General features: G+C 37.4%; 2 pseudogenes across 1 annotated transcript in view; both read right to left on the bottom strand.

Annotated features, from left to right (window-relative positions):
* LOC143614254 (putative disease resistance RPP13-like protein 1) overlaps positions 1 to 17,675 on the bottom strand; it is an 86,223-nt pseudogene that overhangs the window by 39,091 nt on the left and 29,457 nt on the right. The gene's annotated exons all lie outside the window — the stretch shown is intronic.
* LOC143613522 (putative disease resistance RPP13-like protein 1) lies at positions 7,863 to 11,862 on the bottom strand (annotated as a pseudogene).

The raw sequence follows: 17,675 nt of genomic DNA, 5'->3' as shown, positions 1-17,675 counted from the left end.
TTTTGTTAAATGAATTCGGGAATACAGCGTAAGGGAAAGTCGGAAATCGTGTTTAGGACACACCTCAATCGTACCCTGTTACCATCTTTACCGTTTCGAAGTAAGTTTATAGTCGATTTTCCCCTTTCCATTTACCTATTCAAAGCCCTAAGATCTTGTTACTTTTGTTTTAAAATTGAAATTGTGAAAGGTGATTCTAGGGTTCAACTAGACTAGAATGAAGAAGATGAACCTTTTTATCATTGTTTGGTGCATCCCAAGTACGTTGACCAATGATGATGATGATGATGGTCGGAGAAGGTGGTGATGGCGGCTGGAAAGAAAAGGTACTGGTAATTTGGTGATCGTTGAATTTATGGATCTCTCTTTTTAAATAATAACTAGGAGGTTTACCCGCGCTTCGCGACGCGGGCACGAAATTGACAGTTGTTGGTATGTCTTATCGATTCATTATGTTATATGTCCAAACATCAATAGTCCGTAATCGAATATCGCAAATCCACATACTCCAACCCATGGTTTTTTTTCATCACACAACCATTTTAACATTGTGTTGGTGTGTTTTTCAATCACACGACCATTAATTCACTACAACACGCAAATCAAAACCCAAAACAACAACAAACAAAAAACCCAAAGAAAATATCTTCTTCTAATTAAGAAAGGCTACAGATACAATCCACCCGTCGCCATGGATGGCCTGATTCAAAGTTGGCTCCGCCATAGACGGAAATCAACAGACTCAAAGTCGCTGCCGCCATAAACGGTCGGACCTGCAAGCTACGACAAACCAACGATCAAGTTCTTACTATTAGGGACTCAAAATGTCACTCCCCGACTTAGGGCCTAGACATGTGACCAATAGTTGATACATGTTTTGAAATTTTATCAGAGTTTTAGCGGAAGTCTTTAGTTTATAATAAAATATTAGTTTATATTTTGAAAAATTAGTTTATTTGTAAAATATAATAAAATATTTGATTTAACAGAAAGCTTCTCGAATAATAGATATTCGAAGGTTTCATTTATAAACCTTGTTTGATTTTATAAAACTTGTTTAAATATGTTTGCAATATTTTAATAATTTAAAATATTGAGCCATCTCTACCTTGTGAGCATCTATCTCCATGAGTTGGCTATAATTCCATGGTATCTGTGCTAACTTTATTTCCTGTAATATTTGGGGGGTGGGAATACGTCAGCGATATGCTGGTGAATGTTGACTCTAAAAACATTTTATAAATCTTTCTTTAACTAACAAGATAGTTTTCGTGAAACAATCTCAGCAGAAACGTCTATTATTTCTGGGATTTGTACCACTGCCATACACACACAATTATGGTTCTCCGGGAGTTGACACCCATTGGAGAACTTTTATTATGATCTCTAGTCTGCTGCCACGTAGCCTTGACTAATAGACTAGATTAATTATGTTTGGATCCAGACACATGTGTACTCGGTCTGAGTTGTTTTTATTTTCTATCTTGTATTTTAATAGGGAACACGTAATCCCATAAATCTTTATTTGACTGTCTTTGTTTAAGTTAAACAACCTGGTTATCTTGACTGAAAAAGGTTTAACGTATTCACATGTGACTGTCTGTTCTTAATGATGTGGTGATCTCGTTTGAAAACCTTTGTGAATGAATGATTGATTGATTGAATGATTGACCTATAATAAAATAGGTTTATGTAAATACCCGGATCGTCTCTTAATCCGGGTATAGACATTTAGTCTGGTTTGATAACTTAAACCTTGATTGATCTTTTGTTCGAATGAAATATTTTTGATATGAAATCTTTCTCTTTATTTGCTAACTATGTGCTATGTTTCTTCTTGAAGAAGAAATGTCTATGTTATGTTTCTTCTTCAAGAAGAAACGCCATTATTTATAACCCTTGTATGTTAAGTCTTAGGTTTCTTTATAAAGAAACTATATTTTTGCTATAACCTTTATTTATGGAATTTTATATAAAGAAATTTTTATTTCATTGTTATCTTTAATTTTTTGATCAAGGTCTAGGTTATACCCCTAAGGTCTAAGCATTTGGAATAATAATAATTTATTTGGGCAGAACTCATACCTTGCTTAGCTTATTATTTTCTAGATTATCAGGCAGCACTTCGACGCTTGCACGTACTTTGAGAATCTAAATCAACAACTACGTAAATCTAGGCAACTTTCGGGAGTCGCCGGGTCGTGCACGTACTTCGAGGCAGAATGTCGGGTCGTCTCGGGTCGACACGGTTTACGAGGTCTTCACGCGTTTTGAGGTCGGCACGCAAAACGAGGTGCGCCGGACGTCGGGATTGTCGGTACGAACTTCGAGGTGTCGTCGGTATATGGTGCGAATTACGAGGTTATAGTTGTCGGGTCGGTGGCACTGAAATCGAGGTGGAGAGAGAAAGTATTCTAGAGAGAGAAAATATTTCTAGAGAGAGAGTGGAGTTGTGTGAATGAAATGAGCCATGAGACATCCTATTTATAGCTGAAATTTGGTTCCATCGTGATACGCGATGGAACCTTTCCTTTTGGTCATCGCGTATCGCGATGACACTCGTTACTCAGAGAGTGCCACATGTCGCCACGTGACGGACACGTGTCACTGTCTTAACCACCATCTACCACGTGTTGCCACGTGGCAGACACGTGCCATTTTCTAAGACACGTTCAGCCACGCGTTGACACGTGGCCTGCCACGTGTCGCGATGTCTGCCACGTGTCACCTCCGGGTTACACGTGTTGATGTGTCATCAAGGACCATCGCGTACCGCGATGGCCTCTTTGGCTATGCCCATCGCGTATCGCGATGGGTCAATAAATCAAGATTTTTATTTTTTAAACCCCTTTAGTTTTACTTACATGTCATTTTTGGATTGGAATTTTGGGGATGTTACAAAAAACCTTTAGATCCAAATCCATTGCCTCCACAGACGGAAACAAACAAAATAAAATCCACCGCCGCCAGGGACGACCGGAGCCGCCGGCAACGGAAGACAAACATGTTTGTCTCTATTAAATCACCGCCGGACTGAAACCTACAGTTTCAAATCTGTCACCGACTTAGTCAAAAACCAACAGGCTAAAAGGTGTCGCCGCCAAGTATGGCCAAGCCGCCGGCAATGATAGGCCAATAACCACCTGTCCGGAAAAGTAGTGAAGAGCTTGGTCAATCTCTCTCTAAATAGAGATTTGTAGATCCATCGCCGTATAACAGGGGGTCGACAATCGTTGGAGAGGGAGTGAAGAGAAGACACTGCTTTGATGCTTAGAGAAACAAATGTTGGTTGTAGTTGAAGATGTGAGAAATATGGGTGAGAGAGAGAATGTGTGAACAGGTCTGGAAAGATCAAGAAAAAAAATAGCATTTTTAATGAGTTTAGGTGTCGCCAGAAATGAAAGGAAAAGAAGACACGTAAGGAGTGTGCTGTCAAAATAAAAGGGCTATAAGGAGTTGTACTATATGCATGAGAAAGACAATGAATAGAACAATAGATTTTGTGAGAGCCCTTTAACTTTCAAATAATAATAATAATAATAAATCATAATAACAATAACAATTTTTGTTTAGGTTTTTTTTATTGTTTTTTATTTTGTAAGTAACAATAGGTAAAAAGAAAATATTGCCCCTAATTTAATGGTTAGAATTAACGGAGTTAACAATTTGAATTACATCAGCAACGATTGGGAAACATCAAGGGTCCGGATGCACAAAAATAATGTTCTGGACGAAAGTCACGAAAACGATCAAACCTCAAGGACGATTTTAACATTTTACTCATTTAAAAAAAAAGATCAACATTTTGTAGGATTGTGATCCCGCTAGAAAGGCGATAACTTAGCCCACTAATTATTTCAAGGGTACTAAAAATTTACTTTGAACCATGATGATTTGGTACTAAATATTAGTGTCATGCTAAGATAACTTAGGAACATTTGAACGTATCAAGTGAGCTCTACGTGATATAATTATAGTAACTTATTGACAAAAATGCCTAATTAATTATATAGGTGATTTGCACAAGTGTAGGTTTTTGGAATTAATTACCGAACCGTCTTTAATTATATGTGGCTTGCGGTACAAGGAAGAAGTCTTTGAGTGCAAATAAAGTTAATTAAGGATCATGGATAATTATCAAGTTTGGATTAATTATCTGAATTAATTGTTTTATTAGCAATCCTAGTTATAGTCTAACACGTATAGGTTAGGTTATATATACAAAGTCATGGTATGGATTGTTATATAAGTTTTTGAGTTATTTTTCTTGGATAAATAAAACATTGGAGAGTTATTCCAAAATATCAGATCGTTAATAATCTGATTATCAATTCACCACGGATAGGTGTCTCGGCGTACCATTTGAAATTCAGGTAAGATATTGTTTACATGTCTAGGTACGCATCAAAATCTTACTTTCGTTGTGATTCATATAAATGCAGGTTTCTATATGATTCATGTGGTCAGGTACAATGGTGATTGTCAGATCCGCCTCACACGCCCACCATCACTATATGAATCCAACCCCGTGTCGGCGCCCACCTTGCACTCTGTGTTTAGTTGCTTTTTTATAGTACTTCTGCATTGTACTCGGTTCTCTGTAAACCCATTTTAAGATAACGGCATGGGTCGAGATACTGTACGATAATGCATTAAAGTACGAATGGTACACGAGACGCTCAAAGGCAAAAATACTAAAACGCTCAAAAAGTTCAGCGAAAAACCTAAAACGCTCAGCCAAAAACGCTCAAAAACGGGTTTCGTGAAAAAAAAGTAAAAAGTTGATCGATTAACGATCCAAAACTGTTTTTTCGGTGAATCATTGATTAATTGGATATGTATTGACAATTCCAAGATGTTGGGATTTGATTTCATGGATCGATTTCGTGAATAAATGGTATTCACGTAAATTAGTCTATAGTTTAACGCATAGTCATTTTTTTTAGCTTTCTTCATGAAAAAAATCATTTGTACTCATAACTCAAGTTCAAGAATTCTAAAATATCTTTAAAATATCTTAAAGATATTCATATTTTTATTTTTTGAGTGGTCTTTAACCCCCCCCCCCCCCCTCCTTTCGTCTCGTTTAAAATAGATTTGGATTCTGTATTTGGATCCGTGAGACAATTGAAGTCCATTTATATCATAATCATACCTTCTCCCAATGAATATTCGGTTTAGATTGGTCATCGAATCCGAATATTCACACCATCTCGTTGAAAAGTTCAATACATCTGCCTTTCTCAACGTATTTCTTTAGACAAAGACTCCGTTTTTTCCTCTTTTCGGATTTGTATCCTATATTTTCTCTATATTTAACTATATATGTTTTTATTTTTATTTTTCTCATTAAAAATAGGATGAACGGAAATTTTCATAAATGGTTGATTTATATATAGCTGAAACAACTAGATTTATTTAAAATGAAATGAGAACCGTAGCAAGAGCTTATACACATTCTCGCTCGCCAGTTTATCACAATGGTCACCGTTTTCAACCATGTTATTGCAAACTATTGTGTACGCCCAATATCAAATAACTTTATAAATAAAAAATTATTTATAAACTAGAAATAACAATAACAAAATAAACAAAATTTTTATTTCTCAAACATCTTCTCGTGTTAAGAAAAATACCCAATTAAGAGTTGGTAATAATGAAATCAGAAATACATCCAACAAAAGAAAATTACAAACCAAAAACGTTCTAGAAAGAATTCTCAGAAGCACGTTCTAACAAAAGTAGTTACCATCCAACAATCAAACAAAGAATCTAAGTTGTCTTGGTCTTTATAGGCTTCTTCTTCTTCACTAACTTCCTTGGAACCACACTCTTCATTCCAATGAATTATAGAAGTGCACCACACAGTGCAAGGTTCTGTAACAAACGAGCGTGGCAGTTACAAAATATTTTAAAAACATAGTAAACGTACGTAACCAAAAAGAAATATAAATTAAAAACAAACCTGCACAAAATCTGCAAGAAGATGGTGAAATCTTGAATCATCCATTTCATAGTTATTGAAGTCATGTACCAACAGAGTCATAAGTAACCGTTGGCACGTCTGCAGATGAAGAATAGAAGAAAACTACTGAGTAATTATGCTTTGAATTACAAATATTTTAATCAAATTTGCTAAAGTTTTAAGTAAGACATGTGTTTTGTGGCTCCAGTTTCATTATTAAGAACGAGACTGCGGTCAATAGTGCATATGAGTTTATTAGTTGAAACTAGTGGTGTTAAATGGATCATGTTCATGGGTTGACGGGTCGATCCTGTAAATTTGACACAACACGGCCCATTGGTTGAAAGAATTAAATAAAGTTTAACTCATATATTGTCAGAGAACTAACATTTTCAAATGTAAACATAAAAGGACAAAATAAAATCTCTATTCGCAACAATTTCACAGATATATAATGAGAAGCCCTTCCGGTTAACATGTTTGCCTTTAAACAGACTGTGATGGGTTTAACAGACTATTATTAATCCAAAGTCATCAAGTAATCACTCGCACTTTTTTGAAGTAATAATGTACTCGTTTTGGAACAGTTACTTACAATTTGTTAGGTGAATGCAAGCAAAATCAGTCCCCTAGTTTAAAACTGAAAGGAAGTGATTCTGGGTTTATCTTGATGCAGGGGATATGAGAGATGCGGGACCAATATGGCAATATGGGCCTTTTCTACTGCACTTTTTTTCTAGCTTTGGGCATGCTTCAATGGTTAAAACTCAAAAGTGAAGGCAGCAGAAATGACTGGTTGATATGACATCTTTTGTTTTGCTGATCGACCGGTGGTGCTTGTAATTCCCTACAGGCATCGTACGAAGTCTGAGCACAATTTTTGTTACAACTCGTTAGTATTTAGTTGACTTCTGTTATACATCATAGGAGAAAATATCATACAAAATTGAAAGATGGAGTTGCAATTAACAACAATAAATTCATAAGTGGAGCATGTTTACATTGATACCAACCAAAAGAAAAGTCGTCTCTAGTCACATGTATGGCTTCCGTTTTCAGAGTAATCTAGCTTCAGCCTTCAAGTATCCATCTGTTTTGTCTTTGATTTCTGAAATCTTTTGGGCTGCCATTCTTTTTTGTCTAACAAAAATGGATGTATCAGTAATCTATTTAATGTATACAGCCAAGTAACATTTATATCATGCAGGAAATCAGAGTAAACAATATTGAAGCTCAAGTAAATGTAAATGACAAGGATTAAAAAGAAAATGTGATCTTTGAAAACAAACTGTATGCAAAATCACAAAAAAAAAAAAAAAAGAAAAAAAGAAAGAAAGAAAACTACAAGAATGAAACTGCATGTTTATATCTATAGTCATGAATTAACCACCTATAACATTTTTGTCTCTACAATTGTAACAAAAACAAACAGATCCCATTATTGAAAATTTAATGAATAAAATTTATTGATGCAACAGTTTGCCTTAAGCATTAACTATTAAAGCTCACTTAGGTTTCAACATTTTTGGTAACACAGACTAAGCAAAATCCCAAAGAAAATAGTTGTTATCAAAAACCACAGTTTGTCAAACACAATGTTTTACCATTATCCGGAATCTAAAACCTCTCCACCAAATGAAACCGGGATTCTACAACCACATAAGCAATTAAAATTTCATCAAATTACACCTAACATGCATGGCATAAAATCTAAATCAAAATTAAACACAAATCCACATATGATAGCATCGACTGAGCTCACAAAGAATACATGCCATAATTCCAACATGGAAAGACAGAGAGGAAACAACACACCTTAATGCTGCATCTGACGTCGTCATCGCTCTAATCTAAGATCAACAAACAATAAGTTAATGCCCAGTTGACCCACTAACCTTTAAACAGGCTGTGGTAGGTTTAGCTTCTTTGTTGGGTTTATTTTGATGCAGGGGATATGAGAGATGCGGGACCAATAGGAGCCTCCTCTTCTTCTACTGCACCTTTCTTCTAGATTTGGGCAATCCCTGACGGTTAAACTCAGAAGTGAAGGCAGAAGAATGTCTGGTAGATCCCTCATCTTTGGGCATCCCAATAAAATGAGATGTTGGAGTCCCACTGAGAATGATTTCAGATTTTTGAATTTACTTAACACAAGAGAAGTTAGAGACGAAGGAAGAAGAACAGACAACTGACTGCTGCTGCTCACATCATCTTCTCCTAATACTAACCCTATACTGACAAGTGAGGGTGGGAAATTCTGTGGTCCCCACTCTAAGATAGGCTTCTTCAACCCCCCTATGAAAAGAGCATGCAGTTTAGGAGGCCAAAATCCACGTGGAACGGAAGCATTTATACGTGGGCAATTTTCTATTACCAGATGTTTTAAGAAGGTGAGATTGGGTAATTCCTGGTCAGGAAATGATTCTAAATTTGTACAATTTTTTATTGACAGGTTGGTGAGCTGAACGAAGTGACTCAGTTTAATGATTGTTGTCAGATTCGACCAACTCACTAAAATTGCCTCTTGAAGCATGGGCATGCTTTTGTTGTTGACAAGCACCGGCCTAGTGTTATAACCTCCGAATATTAGCTCCTTTTCTAACAGTTTATCACAATTTTTAATGCAAAGAAACTTGAGCTTATGCCCTCCTGTTGTTGTCGGGAATGAAACAGATGTAATGGAAGTACAGTAACTGATGATTAATATATCAATGTTATTTGGACAGCTACAATGCTCCATACTCTCACAGTTTTCTATTATTAACGCCCTAGTAGTTGTTATGAGGTTGCTACCACAATTATCCTCCACCTACTCTCCTAATCTCACCAACTTCTGACAGTTCTTTACTTCCAAATCCTTTAATTTTATAAGAGCCTTGCTAGCCGTTGATTCCCACAAGTACCTTAACTCGTTACATTTTTTTATGCTTAGAAATTCAACTGCACCAAGATACGGCATAACACCTCTCCACGCCACATCATTAAGGCCCGAAATACTTTCTATTACCAGCCTTGTGACCCGTGAAGCAACTTGAACCAGCTTTCTCAACACATCACTATCACATTCAGATATTTCTAGATCAATCAAAGAAGGTAGTGCTTCAATTGACACTTGAACCAAATCTGGACAATTTATTATAACAAGTTTTTCAAGGCCTGGAAACGACATTTTCCCAATATTGGTTGACCATACTTCCAACTTCTTCATATTTCGTAATTTAAGATGTTCAAGTGAAGGGAATGCAATACCGGTCCCGGTTAACTCTGAACCTATTGCTTTCACCCCATCCATGTCTCCAATATACAACGCCTTAAGTGACGGTAGCCGCCCAAGTGGTGGTAAAGATGTACAGTTTTTACAATCAGATATCCACACACTAATCAACTGAAGAAATGATGGATCCCCAACCCAATTAGGAAATTCTATACCCCCATATGACGTTATTCCAAGCGTTTCCAAACTATCACTATGAGGCTTCAACATAGAGAGAACCTCCTTTTCTAGAAATTCCTTTCGAGAACCATCATACACATAACTCCATTCTAGATCCAACCCTCTAAACCTCTTTTGTGATAAGTTTGCCTCTCATGCTTGCATTACCGTTTCCACTTTCTCCAGTCCCTTGATCTGAATTTGCCCATTAAGATCCGTGAGGTCTTTAAGCGTGGTTATTGCAAAGCCATTACCTCCTTCAACAATGATCTTTGAGAGAGTTTGTAGGTTTTTCAATTGGCCAATACCTAAGGGGAGCTTATTCAAAAGCGGAGTATCCCTAATTTCCAAATGCCGCAATTTTTTAAGCTTTGAGATGTTGTTGGGCAACTTACTTAAGTTACGACATCCAATAAGGATTAATGTTTGTAAATTGTAGAGTTTGCCTATATTTTCAGGTAAATGTGTGATTAGGGTTCTAGATAAATTAAGATATCGGAGGTGCTTCAAACTATCAATGGTCTCTGGCACCTCGCTTATGCAATAATCAGTCAAATGTAGAACCCTTAACATTGTTAATTCGGGAAGCAAGTCAACAAGAATCTTACTAGATAAGAAGAACGGTCCCCAATGATCTTTAGTTTTAACGGCTAAAAATGTTCTCAAACTATTAGCTCTTTTGAATGGCTTAAACTTCGAGCAAGCGACATATTCCTCATGAACAAATGACATATGGCGGTACTTTTCCAAAGTCTCTTTTCTAACATCTTTAACCATATCATCATCTAACCTTACAAAGAATTCTCCAGCAACAAATGTGGCCAAGTCATTCAGCAAGTCATGCATTACGAACCATTCTTTGTGATTAGGTGCATGTTGAAACATTGACCTAGACAACAACTCTTCAAAATATTCATGACCTAAGTGTTCCATTGACTTGTTTGAAGATGAGTCATGTAAAAAACCTTCTGCCATCCACAAGTAACTCAAATTCATTTTGTTAAACAGATAGTTCTTGGGAAACAAGGAGCAGTATGCAAACAATTGTTTCAAAGGCGCAGAAAGATCATGGTAGCTGAGTCTAAGAGCCGGGACAATCTCATTATCTTTTTTTCCTAACCTCCAAATCTCACTATTTAACAGCTCTTTCCACTCTTCTACTTCAGTTTTTGTCCTTAATAACCTCCCAAGTACTCTTAAAGCCAAAGGCAGGCCATCACATTTTTTCACAATGCCTTCACCATATGGCTTGAGGATTGGATGTGAGTCAAAGTTATTTTTACCCAACACATGCTGAGCAAATAAAGAGACTGCCTCATCATGTGACAGTGTGCGTAGATGGTTTAGATGCTCGTAACCCAGCTTTTTGAGCAATTGCACCTTTCGGGTTGTCATAATAACTTTACTTCCAGGAGCACATGCACGAAATGGGCTCACTAGGGTCTCCCAGTCCTCATAACTTTCACTCCAAACATCATCCAACACTATTAAAAATCGCTTCTCCTTAAGTTGATTTCTAAGAGCTACTTGAAGGAGATTTAAATCTGTGAATTCCTTGTTTTCACCCTTCACAGACTGTAGATGACTTTGCTTATATTAAATATATCAAATTGATCAGACACACAAACCCATGCATGGAGTTCGAAGTGCTTCGTAACTTCCTCATCATCATATAAAAGTCTAGCCAGAGTGGTTTTGCCCAACCCACCCATGCCAACAATGGGCACAACGGTAAAGTTTTGATCACATGATGACCCGCCCTCAAATAGCTTTATGAGCAGTTCTTTCTTTTCTTTAGCCGTCCAACAATAACAGGTGTATCTACCTTGCTGGTGATGGCTCCAGATTGCTGAGTGAACTCACGATGCATAGCATCGATTGCTAAGTCATCAAGCACGTCATCTATGTCGTAAGCCAGATGCTGGAGATCATTGAGCCACTGTTGAACAGCTTTATCGGTTATTTCCTTCTGAGAAGCATCGTTAAGCAGCGACTGGATCTGGGTCAGTGTCCTCTCTAGTCTCTTGAGCTCTGAATGAATTCCTTGGGACCGAACATATATCTTGAAGGCTTCCGAGGCCAGCTTCTCAAACACAGATTTCAGGAGTTCGGTGGCAATGATTTCAGCCATTGTTAGTTTAATTTGTGGTGATTGGTGATGAAGGAAACTGTGCATAACCAGGACATATTTATTGGCTGTTCAATAAAAACAATGTACAACAAGAATATACGTGAATAAAATATTTATAAGTTACAGTCTTAAGATGCTGTTCGAAAAACTAGAAACAAATATATATATATATATATAATAAAAAGAACTTATAGATCTGGTTTCAGCCATCGAGGAAAGAGAGATGATCTGTTGCCGTTGGTGAAATAGATCCGATCTGTAACCCTTTATTAAAAAGGTCTAATTAATTGGCATCGGTTGACTAATGTGTAGATTAGCACCAAAGACAAGTGGTGGGTCTTTGACTCTTTGGGAAGACTAAAATTCAAAAAGCCTCCGGCGTAAACGCCTTGTTCTTGAGTTTTTTAACCAATGAAAGAAAAAGAAAGGAGAGGGAAGGATAAGAAAGGGAAGAGAAGGGAAAGAAATTTTTTTTAATTAGATGTGTTCTTGAGTTGAAAGGAAATTAGAGGAAAGGAAAGGATAACTATGTTAAAAAATAGTTATCCTTAGTAATCATCCCATTTTTTGGAGGATAACTTATTGAGAAAATACATTAATTTAATGCCTCCTAACTCCTCTTACTCCTTTCTTTTCCATTCTAAAAAAAACTCAAGAACACCCATATTTTAACTATCCTTAGTTTTCATTTCCTTACCCTCATTTAAAAAAACTCAAGAACAGATTGAAAAAGTATCACCGAATTAAAAATTATTTAAGTTTTCATCATTAAATCTTAAATTTAACTTTTTTTAAAAGATTAAGTTTAACTAGTAAAACTCTTAGGAGATAAACACTAAGGATCTGAGTACTGTAATCCAAATCAACTTTTATTTTTATTTTTTTATGTAAACCTATAGTCAGATAGCAATTACAAAAAAAAATACTATCTACTCAATAGTTATAACCTTTTTATAATTTGTTTGAATTAATAACCACCATAACAAAATCACATACAAGAACTAAACCAAAAATTTTATGTCTTGAAATATTTTTAACTTTTTAATGTGTTGAAAACAGATTAAGATTGTAATAAGATTTCAGTATAAAGGTTTAATGAAATCAAACGAATATTAAGCATAAACAATGATGTAATTTCCATAGGAGGAAAAAAGGTAACTGGTTAATCAATTGTTATTTTTTGAAATTGTATATAGCAGAATCTAACACATGGATTTCTGAAGAACCGAACTTTTAGTTAAAATACAACACCATTGGCCCATTACATCTACGCATTTATATAGTTTTACTCTAGCAATAACTTAAATATTAAAGAATCACATAATTAAATCAAATAATTTTCATGTGTATAATAGCAAAATAATAATTCTTCTAGTAGTCATCTGATATGAATGTAATACTATAAAGATAAAAGCTCAAGACTAACTATATATATGCTACTAAACTTTAGAAACAAAATAATCATGTTCTAATAAGTAAATTAAATATATCGATTCACCATTGAAATTATAAACTAAATATAGACTAGAACAACTTTCTTTTCAAAAGCATACCTATGATTAGTGAGGATAATTTAGAAACAAAATTGAAATTTCATTAACTCTTTGTAACGTTTTGTTTTAATAAAAGAACAAGAGGCACATACAACTTGATTTCAAATAATCCTTTTAAGTTGATATATGTTTTCATTCTGGAAGGTATTTATTTTTCAAACAACTTGATTTCAATAATCTTTGTAATAAGATTATAGATCATTTTATTTAATTGACGAGGATTTCTTCCGCAAAAAATAAATTAAACTTGATTTCTTGAACAATAAATGATTTATAATCTTATTATAAAAGTCTCGATTCAATCAAAGATTAATGATAAACGATACTGACTTACCTTGGCATAGTCCATATAAGAATTTATCTTCAAAAGACTAAATCAGAAGGCATAGAGGAAGCGGTTGAAGCCGTCGGCTCGCAAAATTGATATTCCACCGCAAGATTGATGTTGTGAATTTGAATAAAATTATTGATTAGTGACTTTAATGTAAACATATACCCATATTTGAATATATTAAAATAAAACTTACTTGTAAGATAATCCGATTGAACATACAATATGAATGAGATAAATTGTAAAAGCTTCGTGCTGATAACGTGTTATGAAACAAGCTTAATAGATGAACATATGACAAAGAGATGTAGGGAGAAAGATGAAAGATTTTATTGATTAGGTGTGTATTACAAAGAGGTACAATGAGATGTATATATAGGATATAAAAACTTGAAGAGAAAGCTAATCTATATTTGGTGTTAATAACCATAATATTATTATATTTATAACACAACCAAGTTTATGATGAATTTTATAACGTGACAAGAGATTATAGACATCGCTCACCTGTTGGTCATAGCCGTCATCATTTTCACACTATTGTTGACAACTCATCCAATAACTTTATAAATCAAAGATGGTTTATAAACTAAAAGAGAACAGAAACAAAATGAGCAAAAAGTTTATTTCTTGAACATCTTTTCATGTTAAAAAAATCCAATTAAGACTCAGTAATAATGAAATCAGAAATACATCCAGCAAAAGAGAATTGCACCAAAAATGTTATAGAAAGAATCTTTGTAGGAACATTCTAACAAAAGTAACTACCATCCAACAATCAAACAAAGAATCTAACCTGTCTTGGTTTTTATAGGCTTCTTCATTAATTTCAATTTTTTGGACCCACACTCTTCATTCCAGTTAATGAAAAACGAAGTGCATCAAACAGTGTGAGGTTCTGTAACAGACGAATGAGAAAGTTACAAAAAATTTTAAAAAACATAATTAATGTTACCAAAAAGAAATATAAATTAAAAACAAACCTGCACAAAATCTGAAGGAGAGGCCGGGTGAAATCTTGAATCATCCATTTCATGTATAATTGGAGTCATAAGTAGCAGGTGATATGTCTGCAGATTAATAGTATCCATATATTTATGTAACATATTTGTGAAAATATTTATAATGATCTCATTGTATAGAGGTAGGATTTATTCCCATAAATTACGAGATTCAGTTGTTGTATATATAGGGTTGATTATCAATGAAATCAAGCAAGGAATTACAATCCTATATGGTATCAATAGCCTAACCTCCCCACCCCCACCGCCGGCCCTACTCTCTCCCTCTCCTTCACGGCAGTTTACACCACCACCGATCCTGCAACCTTACACCCTCTACTCACCATCTCTCCATGGATTCAAAACTTCACCCGGCGGTTACCGTATCCAACATACGCCTCCTAATCCCCATCCTTCTTGACAACGAAACCAGGCAATACACTTCCTGGTCCACCCTCTTTAAGCTTCACTGTCGTGCATACCAAGTGTACGATCACCTTCTACCTCGTGTCACAACATCTGCTTCCCCCTCCACCCCACCTGACGCTGCCAAACAGGCTGCGGCCTCAACCCCGGACGACCAATGGGATCGACTTGGCGCCATAGTTCTCCAACGGATCTATGGCACCATCTCGTTGGACCTCATCAACACCATTCTTAATCCCGTCACCACCGCTCATGAAGCTTGGACGACTCTTGAAACCCTTTTCAAGACAACAAATCGTCTCGATCCATCTACCTCACCCAGAAATTGAATAACACCCGCCTTGACAACTTTGACTCCATGGCCGCTTATTGCCAAGAAGTTAAAGTTCTGGCCGATCAACTGGCCAACGTTGCTGCTCCTCTAACCGAAGAAAAGATGGTTCAACTGTTGGTTACTGGTCTGAACGAGCAGTATGAAGGTATTGCCATGCTCATCTCCAACCTCACACCACTGCCCTCGTTCCATGAAGCTAGGCCAAAACTCATGCGCGAGTATGACCGAAAAACAAACATGGCCCAGCTTGCCTCACAAACCGTCGGTTCGGCACTCCATGCCACCACCGCCAAATTAGAGTCACCTCGCCCAGAACATCAAACCACCGAACCAACCTCCGACCGTGGCAGAGGCCGTGGCCGAACAAGGGGACGGGGATACGGTCGAAACAGTGGCCTGTCCTCTTCGGGGCGTGGACAAAATTTCTCGGCTCCCATGCTGGGACACTGGGTTTTTCAGCCCGCTTGGGGTCAACCGCAACCATCGGCCTCATGGAGTAACCCGTACCCATCCACACCACGATCCACCACTAATCAAGCTCCTGGGATTCTTGGACCGAGGCCAAACCAGGCTTATGCAGCCGGGTATACTCCAACCGACATCGAGCAGGCCCTCTACACCATGTCCCTCAATCCTCCCGACTCTCCATGGGCTATGGACAGTGGTGCCACAACTCACATGACTAATCAACCAGGTAACTTCTCGTCTTATTCTACTAATAGCACTAATCGTAATATAATCGTTGGAAACGGGTCGACCATACACGTCGTTGGACAAGGTGATCAAACCCTAAAACCACCATTCCCACCCCTAAAATTAACCAATGTCCTATACGCACCCAACCTAATTCATAATCTATTGTCTGTACGTCGCTTAACTACAGATAATTGGATATCTATTAAATTTGATCCTTTTGGTTTTACTGTGAAGGACCTCAAGACGCGGACCCGTATCCTTAGATGCAACAGTTCAGGTGATCTCTATCTTCTGACGCCACAAATGCTTACCAAAGTTAAATCTCACTCGACAAATGTGGCGATTTCTCATAAACTGTGGCATCAACGTCTTGGGCATCCGGGAACTCAACCTTTGCAAACCCTCAAGAAATCCTCTTTTATTTCGTTTCCTAAGTCAAATAATACTTTGTGTGAACCTTGTGTTTTGGGAAAAAGCGTTAAGCTCCCGTTTAAAGATTCCTGTAATCGCACCTTTGCACCTTTTGACATTGTTCACAGTGACCTTTGGACCTCCCAGTTTTGAGTTTCGGGGGTCACCGATATTATGTTTTGTTTATTGATGATTTTTCAGATTTCATATGGACTTTTCCAATTGCTAGAAAATCACAAGTTTATAACATATTCTGTAAATTTTATAACCTGATTCACACCCAATTTGAAAAACGAATTAAACAACTTCAATGTGAAAATGGTAAGGAATACGTTAATAGTTCCTTCAACCAGTTTTTCGAACAACACGGTATGATCTTCCGCCTCTCGTGCCCATACACGTCCTCCCAAAATGGGAGAGCGGAACGTAAAATTCGTACCATAAACAACATGATTCGGACTCTCCTTGCCCAAGCCAATCTACCCAATACGTACTGGCATTACGCTCTCGAAACCGCTACTTATCTCCTAAACATCATACCCAACAAACCCAACAAACTCAACAGCCCCACCACCACCCTCTACAATCGATCTCCAACATACGAACATCTTCGTGTGTTCGGATGCCTTTGTTATCCAATCAAAACGCCGACCACCATTAACAAACTTGAATACCGTTCTAATGCTTGTGTTTTCCTCGGTTACCCCACCAACCATGGAGGATATCGTTGTCTCGACCTCACAACTCGTCAACTAATAACTTCCCGTCATGTGATTTTTGATGAAACTACTTTCCCATATACTAACACCCCATCACCAACACCGAACCCTTACGACTTCCTATCCGATACCCCCCACCCGACCATCTGGCACCATCTCCAGCCAAACGCGTCCCCTACCATCACCATAAGCCCCAGCCACGGTGGTACCTCAACACCACCTCACCATCATCCCAACACCACCGATCACACCACACCACCTTCCACACCAACCACCGCAGCTACGCCGGCGGGAACCCCTTCACAGCCGACTGCTCCCACACCGCCATCCTCCCCACCCGAAATCCTCACATACTCTCGCCGACATAGAGCTACCACACCGGCCACGAGTATTCCTCCACCCGTAAAACCATCCTCCCCCTCTCGTCTCACAAGCTCAACCTCCACTGCCCCAACCTCAGCCGACCCGAACAATGCGCACCCGCGCAATGGACGGGATCTCCAAACCCAAACCAACGTTCAACCTCAACACCTCCACCACCACCATAGAACCATTACCGAAATCACCAAAAGACGCCTTGTCCACACCTGAATGGCGAAACGCCATGGCCAACAAGTACGATGCTATTATTAGTAATAAGACTTGGGAGTTAGTCCCACGCCAACCAGACATGAA

Source organism: Bidens hawaiensis, unplaced genomic scaffold (genome assembly GCF_021521415.1).
Source record: "Bidens hawaiensis isolate Kalapana, Puna unplaced genomic scaffold, B.hawaiensis_p1.1 tig00002273_1, whole genome shotgun sequence".
Classification (NCBI taxonomy): Eukaryota; Viridiplantae; Streptophyta; class Magnoliopsida; order Asterales; family Asteraceae; genus Bidens; species Bidens hawaiensis.
Note: the sequence above shows the minus strand (reverse complement) of the source record. Positions and strands in the feature narration are given on the sequence as shown.